The following is a 9,027-nucleotide window of genomic DNA, read 5'->3' as shown; positions in this document are numbered from 1 at the left end:
TTTGTGGTCGTTATATATTCGTACTTTGAAGACTTTTTATAATGTATCTACACATAATAATTATTAGCAAATATACCAGTATAACAAAATAATTGTAACGCTATAATGTATAATAAGTATAATGGTATAATTATATTTAATATATAGAGAAAAACATATTAGAGGGAAATAAACATTCTAATTGGGCTGCGATCTCAACATACATTAACATGCATCAACCATCAAGGTTTCGTGGCAGGGGATACCGGAATAGCAGTTATTGTGGTACAGTTTCGAGTTAAAGTCACTAGATGTATGTATCCAGTGACTTTGGTATCTTTAAAAAAATTTTTATCGTAACGAGAATATGTATTACGGGTGTGAAACAAACTTTGCGGACAATGTTTTTTCTTGTCATACCGACTGGGGGCTCGTGAGCACAGACGTAGAATAGACGATTTATCTTATGAAAATTGAGACCGCACGATCCAAAATATATCAATCGAATCGAATTTTGTGGTTTCGGAGCGGCCTCTTCGTTTAAATACGGTGATTCTAGAGACTAAATTCAATCGATCCACCGAAGTCGGTAAAGGTAGTAAACGTTAAAAGTTGATTAGTTTCGAAAAATATTGTAAGAATAAGTTTGATTTATTCTCACAGATAGAACTTGCAACATTTTAGTAAGACGAAACTAAGAGTATTTTCAAAGTTACAGCCATTCCAGCAGCTTAATAAAAATGTTCAAATACTATTTATCATCGGATCCATTTGTTATCGGACCTCTTTTGTTTTCCTCGTATTCTAGGATTCTATAAAGGGAAGGGAGTAAAAAAGGAAAGAAAGAAAGCTATTCGCGATATTGGGAATTAATTTATCGAAACGCATCAGAGTTGATAAAAGTTGCTATTTTTATAAACGAGGAGACGTATAAGAATCCCTTGAGTGGTGTTGGAACGGGTTTCGTCAAATACCGATGGACTCGTCTGCACCTCGAGAAAATCTAGGGATAGAATTTCTTTGTACCGCTAATAGAGGGCAGACGCTGACGGTAACCGTGCGTTTGTATTCTATGTACCAGGCGTCCATGGTAAATAGAAAGTTCGAGCCGATTCGATCCGGTGGCGTTGTTTATTTTTTCAGTAAGCGCGGTTAGTACGAGAAGACGAAATCACGAAGCTGTTGGTCCGCAAAACAGGACACGCGTTAAAAAAGGAAATCGGGATCTGAGATCGTAAATTAATTTACGATTCTTTTTCGTACAAAGGAAAGAGTAATGTCTATCGTTGTATTTTTCAAGAATAGAAAGCCTGAAAAGCGGTACAATAATGTAAGGAATTTTAGGAGAGGAGCGTTATTAAAGAATTAGGAGAGATCGGTGGTAATTGGAGAAACAGCGATAGAAACACGATGCTACGTGAAAGTGCTTTATTCCTTTCGGAGTTCGTTCATCGCAGACATCGGCGTCGGGAATGTTGCCCTCATTCATTTCTTTTCTTTCGTTTTTTTTCCTTTTTTTTGTTTTTGTTCTCCGTATATGCGTGTACATATATGTATAAATATACATACATGCGTGTATGTAAATCGCGCGTGTGCGCTTGCCCGTGCGCGTGCACACACATGTATATTATATTCATGTATGTACGTATGTATGCGAGGAATACATACATATATACTCTAATAAGCGACCCTAATTATCGAGTAAATTACCGTCTGATATTAAAAAATACGCATGTATATGTACATGTACAGTTACAACACACGCCAGGACGGCAGGAATCCTGGTCCAGTGAGACCTTAATAACGAGTTCTTTTTTCTTTAAACGAAGGTTGAATGTACAGTATACACATTTACACTTATCGTTTCAGCAACAACAATTTTATTGTACGTAGATTGCAAAAATTAAATAAATAATGACAGTGGTACATCGCGTATTGGACGGAAAGGCCCAAAACACTGCGCAGAGGTGTGAGAGGAAATTATAGGTTTAAATTCGGTCGAGGTGCGATTGCGTCTCTCTCTTGTGTTCTTCCTCATTTTCTTCCTTTCACTCCGTTTCTCGTCTCATCTTTACCTTCTCGGTCATTCTCTCTCACTCTCTCTCCCGGTCGCGTTCACTCTGTCCCTCTCGCTTTCATCTTCACCCTTGCACGTATTTTCTCTCACTCTCTCGTTCCTTTGCTTTCTTCTCGCTCATTCTCATTCTCTCGTTCTCTCAAGTAAAAGCGGTTCACGTTGCGAAAAACACAAACGGAGAGAGTTAAGTCTCGAGTATGAGAATTATTCACTGATAAAGATCAGAAACAGATTTTTTTTCACGGTTTATAAAAAATCTATTTTGTTCGAAGCACATGCCCAGTAATACCAGACGAACAGCGCGTCGTTATCCGTTTCTCTGTTCTCCGTTAAATATACCCTCCCGTCTTTAATTTTCATTCGAGATGCTCCTAAGTAGTACAATAATGGTTTCGTTTTTGTTCGTTTGTTTGTTTGTTTGTTTGTTTGTTTGTTTGTTTGTTTGTTTGTTTGTTTGTTCTCTTTTTTCATCTTGCTCTTTTTCAGTATATTACAATAATTAACATCGTCACATACAGACTTATACACTAACGATATGACTACAGCTCCAAACCAGCAGAGCGTTCATCGATGAAGAAGTGAGGATAATTATTTACGCGTCTTTCGTTTTCCTTCATCGTTCTCTGACTTATATCTCTTCCATTTTCTCGTTACCTTTCGGTTTCGGTTTCGGTTTCGGTTTCGCGTTCGGTTTCGCGTTCCTATTCGCGTTTTATTTTCCGGAGGGAAGGTGTCTTTCTCTCTCTCTCTCTCTCTCTCTCTCTCTCTCTCTCTCTCTCTCTCTCTCTCTCTCTCTCTCTCTCTCTCTCTCTCTCTCTCTCTCTCTCCCTCTTCCCTTCTCCCGATTGGTAATGCCGATATGCCAATTTATTTACGAAACGTTACAAAGTTATTCGCGTTTTCAATATTACAACTAGTTAGAGAAGAATCTTGCGCGATCGTTCTCTAGCCCAGTTGGCGCGTAGCGGACCGAGATTTCTTATAAAATGTTCCTCCTCCTCCCCTAGCTATTAACCATCATCGTCCGAGTTTCTCGAATTCCCTGGTTCTCGCAGATTCTTACCGTTTTTCTTTCTCGAGTTTCACCTGTTCGCTACCGTTACCGATTTCCACGTCGCAAACGCCAGTCAACCCCTCGTGCGTAAAAGAATGGCACGCTCGCGTCGATCCGTTCAATTTTCCTCGCCTCGAGCGTCGCGTTCTCGCGGACGCAACGATCTTGGTTAGCGATACCAAGGTGTGTATCGAGTAAGGCGCGGGAAAGATCGTCGGAGTTCCGGTGAACATTACGTTCGGAAGGCCGTCGAAGGGTTGTCCGGTTAAATCGAATCGCGAGCGGGGAGCGATTCTCGAATCGTTCGAAGAACCGAGGGACGCGACGAGTCGCGTCTAGATCGTTGGAGACAATTCGAAACCTTGGGCACAATGGCTCACCGAAACTCGCCGTGGCGCCGAGAAGTGAACGGGTCACGGGCGTTTGTCGCGCGCGTTATTTTTTCCTCGGGGAAATTTTCCAACGATTTAGAAGATCATTCACGCCAGTGAGAAAATACTTTCGAGGGATCTCGTTGACAGGCGCGATACAGCTAGTATACATATACGTACGTAACAAAATATCTCTCACCTCCTCGTTTCACCTTTCAAACCTCTTTCGTTCGTTCACCTAAGCTCCTACCTTCTCTCTTTTCTTCTTTTTTTCTATTGTAAATCGGCTCGACTTTTGCGTCTCGTGTGTTTACATGTGCGAATTGCCGACTCGACTGTACGAAGGCATCGTGTAGGGAACTATCGAGGTATACAGGATCTCCCGCTGGACACAGACCATTGGTTTTAGGATGGATGTGCCTCGATACGAACTGTAATTCTCAAAGTTCGTTGCTTTATCGAAATTATCGAAATTATTTCGCCGTGAAAGATTCAAGGTTCGATAAAAAGAAAGACAAAACGAACAAACAAACGAAGATGAAAATTTCTCTATGCTTCCGTCCGCAACGAAACAATTGTCATCGTGTTACGTTTACATCGAAGGTATGCAACTCTTCCCTATTACTTAAAATAGTCGAGACATTAAGGCGGCATGTTTCGAACGGGACACCCTGTATAATATAATTATGCGTACGCCTATACACTTAGTCTCAATGACGTTTCCCTTAATTTTCTCTTTCTGGTTCGCTCTCGGTTTTAACGAACGACTGACCGACGATCGATCGATTCTTGAGTAACGTTTTTAAGTACCTCTTTTAATCTTATATCAGCTGACACAGATGAAGCACTCGTTTACTAATATTTTATTTTCCTTTCGTATCTTCTCTCTCTCTCGTTTTTCCCCCTAGTTCGCTTCTTCGACTTTTTTTTCCTTATCTTTTCGTTTAAAGACTAGATTGCGGGGATTCCGGCACAAACAAGGAATGTCGTAGTACATTATATCAACATTTAATAAAATATTTGAAACATTAACAAATAGACTATACGAGTACTACATGACTGTCCTTAATAACGTTTACAGCTAATCGATAAGTAGTAATCAGTTTCCTCCTTCCTTCGTTTCCGTTTTCCCTTTCGAACTGATGGATTTTAATCGACAAGTTGGAAGTAAATTCTGTTTACCGTTTTCAGTTATTCTCGATCGCTTTCTCGTTTCTCTCTTGCCCTTTCGTTCAACCACGATGAAAATTTCCCTCCGATTAACCATCACGCGTACACAGAGCGGTAAGTACGCGCGGTTCTCTTATCGTTTTTCTTTGGTCTCCCTTCAGTTTGAGCAACGTCTAATAAACAATTTACGTTTCTAGGTCTTTTGGCTATTCCTCCGAGTTTCGATGAGATTTCATTTTTCCGTACAAGAGTTTCGTTGGTGTTATTCTCGTCGAAGCGTCTCGGGTTTTCATTGATACCACGCGTCTCGTTTTCAATGTTATTCGCGTCGGGTGTTGAATTCACCTCTCCCTGCCCTCCCTCCTTAGCTATTCGGCCCTCTCGAAACAATCCAATTACCGTGATTTTTACTTTCAGTGACCAACGGAATCCCATTTTTTACGTCAGAAACTTGTATACGAAACAACGACGAGGCTGCCACCGTGGACGTGATTACGAGCGCGACATTGAATCGAAGTCGCCAGAAATCTGAAGGCTGCGTCTTAACTGAACGTCGTACAGCGACAAATCCGACCGACCGATCAAAAGAAACAAAGGATAAAAAAAGACATTGAATTTGACATTTTTTTTTATCCTTTGTTCAGTTAAAACGTAGCCTTAAATGTAAGCGCGAAAAAACTCGCGTGAAAACAACCGCGTCGCCGAGATCGAGAATTTTCATGCAAAACGAAACATCGATTGCAAAAAATTACGGTATTTTGCAGTTTCGTAATCGCGTTCAAGCGACCAGCCGCGGGAAAACAAGTTTCCTTCTTCACCTATATACTCCGTAATCGCTATGTAATGTACGCGCGTGTGTATATATGTGTGTGCGCGCGTGCGCGTGCGCGCGTGCGCGTGCGCGCGCGCGTGTGTGTGTGTGTGTGTGTAATTTTTTTTATTCAAAATGTTATATATCTCGTTTAGAGAAGGCGACGCATGTCGCCTCGTTTATTTACTTTGTTTTTAATGTCTACAAATGCAACGACTTTTTTTTTATATATCCTTTCCGGCATCGTGGACATACAACGTAAATAGCCTAGATATCGTCGTACAAATAAGTTGATCGATATTAATCGTTGCCCTGAGTGCCTTGGTACCCGGCTTGCGAACGGAACTCCGATTCCGCGCCTCGATATATACATACTACATTGACGGTAGAACCTTCATCGTCCAAATTCTCTCCTCGCAAAATACACATTCTTTTACACAACGGAAACGTGTAGCGCTAATTAACAACAACAACAATAATAATAATAAGAACGATAACACGAGGTAATTCGAAAATTGGGAAGGGGTGAGAGTGTCGGAGAATTTATAATTGGTAGCTTGAAAAATGTTTTCGTTAAAAATCTTCGGAACGTTTGCAGTATTAGAAAAACGTCTTAGATCGTTTGAGATCCGAAAACAAGGAAATTCTACGTTTATCGCGTTAAATAATGTATGCAACTCGGCAGACAAAAGTAACGCGTACGCATCTTGTATGGAACGCGTACATTTTTCCGAAAATTCCCTCTGTATGTGTTTTTTTCAATGCCGTTCAAGTTGAAATTTTGTCGTGTGTTTGTATATCGAATCTGTGACTTTGTACAGTTTGCGATCAAATTTTTATAAGCGTTATGTTAACGCCAAATAAATTAAACTTTTCGTCGACCACAACGTTTTCGTTAGATTTCTTTAAATATACAACGATCGACACGAGGTAAACGAGTATTCCGTGATTGTGTTTTCTCGTTAGCTCGGATAGTAGAGATTCCACGGTACTCGATCTCCGATTCATTTTCTTACTCCTTCGTTAAAGTCTCTCGGTTTGTTACGCGTAATCGAGCTTCTTTCTACTTCGCTTACTTCCCCGATCGTGTTCCGTTTTCTCATTACGCGTTTGCCTCCTCTTTAGAAGCAGCTAAAGGAAACATTGAAACGTAGCGACGCGACGGTCGGCCGCCGATCTGGAGCGATCTCTCGTTCGCTCTAGTAAGCGACCAACATTTTCATTTTAATACAAAACATTGAGGCACGACCATCGAACCGAAGCGGACTCTTTACTTTTCTCTACGCGTTTAATTACTCGTTGTGGATAAAGGGTACAAATCGAAATCACCGAGTACTCAAGTGGTGCATTTATGTTTACATTCAATATTTCGATTAGAGGATCAACGCGTAAGATGCGTTTGTTTTCGGAGAAACTCTCAACTTGAAGGGGAGGCTAAAGTGGAGGGGAGGCGGTAGAAAGGGTAGGTAGTCGAACGATAGCCAGTTCGTTCGAATGAAATAAAGCGCGAGAATGATGGCGAAAAGGATGGTGTAATGGCGATAAACGCAAAGAGAAGGAAGCAGTTGTGTTCATCGTGGCCGACGAAATTTGGCGAAGTTTTAAAAGTACGTGTTTGGTGTGCACACATACCAAAGTTCGTTCTCGCGTTTTATTTTTCAATTTGTGAGCGGTTCTCGACGCGAGGCGCCAAGTTCGTGCAAGGATCGGCGAACGACCGCGCTCTGGTAACATCGTGTATTTTGATCCTTTCGTGGTCGCGGAGCGACACTTTTACAAAAACGTTTGAATATAGAAATAGGTGTGTTTACAAAAATTCTCGTTTCTCTCCAAAGGATGAAAACAGAAAAAAGACACGGTTTACTCTCGCAGCTTTCGGTATGTGCTTTTTCATCGTTAGAAAAATTACCCATTCTTCCTTGCGGTTGTTCATTTAACAATACGTTTATTTTAATAGAATCACTTTGCTCAGGCGAAAAATAGATTATTATGTGTTATCTTTGTTTATTTTTGTTTATCACTCTATGTCTTTCCATTCACCTTTCCGCGCGTGTATATATGAATTATCGCGTGTACATGTATTTGCACAATATGCACTTTGTGTGAGCGCGCGCGCGCGCGTGTATGTGTGTGTTCTCGTTTTACATAATATTTACGCGTTTAATCGTCTCTTTTATACTTTTTAGTTTTGTTGCTTATTATCGTGTCCCATTCTGTAAGGCGATCGGTTTAGCTCCGCTTAGTGCTTATAAACGTAATATTTTTTTTCTTAATGCGGGCCAGGTGGCTCTTAGCATAACCCGGGGCAACTCGGCAGGATGTTTATCTGAACTAGTACCGTTAAGATTATAGTAATTTTTATTTATACATCTTTTTCCCATTACTTCTTTAAATATATCCTGTAGTAATTTTTCTTTGTTAAAATGCGTACAAACGGAGATGCAGAATCATAATATGTATAACGTACCGAGGGAGACGTGGCGTTCATTACTTATCGATTATTATTACTTATTTGTTAATTACACTTTAGTTATTACTATTATTATTATTATTATTATTATTACATATTATTACTAGCATTATTATTATTATTATTAATTTCCATTATTTATTATTATTATTATTCTTTATTATTAATCGTGATTTTCTTTTTTGCTGAATCACGCTCTCTGCGCGCATAGATATATTTTCATTCGGCTTCTGACTAGTTTTTTACGGTTGTTACTTAGAGATTTGTTATTATTATATCTCTCATCGTTATCGTCATCGTTGTCGTTGTCGTTGTCGTTGTCGTTGTCGTTGTCGTTGTCGTTGTCGTTGTCGTTGTCGTTGTCGTTGTCGTTGTCGTTGTCGTTGTCGTTGTCGTTGTCGTTGTCGTTGTCGTTGTCGTTGTCGTGGTCGTCATCGTCATCGTCGTTGTCGTCGACGTCATCGTCATCGTCGTTGTCGTTGACGTCGTGGTCATCGTCATCGTCGTTGTCGTCGACGTCGTGGTCATCGTCATCGTCGTTGTCGTTGTCGTTGTCGTTGTCGTTGTCGTTGTCGTTGTCGTTGTCGTTGTCGTTGTCGTTGTCGTTGTCGTTGTCGTTGTCGTTGTCGTTGTCGTTGTCGTGGTCGTCATCGTCATCGTCATCGTCATCGTCATCGTCATCGTCATCGTCATCGTCGTTGTCGTCGACGTCGTGGTCATCGTCATCGTCGTTGTCGTCAACGTCGTGGTCATCGTCATCGTCGTTGTCGTTGTCGTTGTCGTTGTCGTTGTCGTTGTCGTTGTCGTTGTCGTTGTCGTTGTCGTTGTCGTTGTCGTTGTCGTTGTCGTTGTCGTTGTCGTTGTCGTTGTCGTTGTCGTTGTCGTTGTCGTTGTCGTTGTCGTTGTCGTTGTCGTTGTCGTTGTCGTTGTCGTTGTCGTTGTCGTTGTCGTTGTCGTTGTCGTTGTCGTTGTCGTTGTCGTTGTCGTTGTCGTTGTCGTTGTCGTTGTCGTTGTCGTTGTCGTTGTCGTTGTCGTTGTCGTTGTCGTTGTCGTTGTCGTTGTCGTTGTCGTTGTCGTTGTCGTTGTCGTTGTCGT

This window comes from Ptiloglossa arizonensis, chromosome 6, assembly GCF_051014685.1.
Source record: "Ptiloglossa arizonensis isolate GNS036 chromosome 6, iyPtiAriz1_principal, whole genome shotgun sequence".
Lineage (NCBI taxonomy): Eukaryota > Metazoa > Arthropoda > Insecta > Hymenoptera > Colletidae > Ptiloglossa > Ptiloglossa arizonensis.
The sequence above is the reverse complement of the archived record's forward strand: the minus strand, read 5'-3'. Positions refer to the sequence as shown.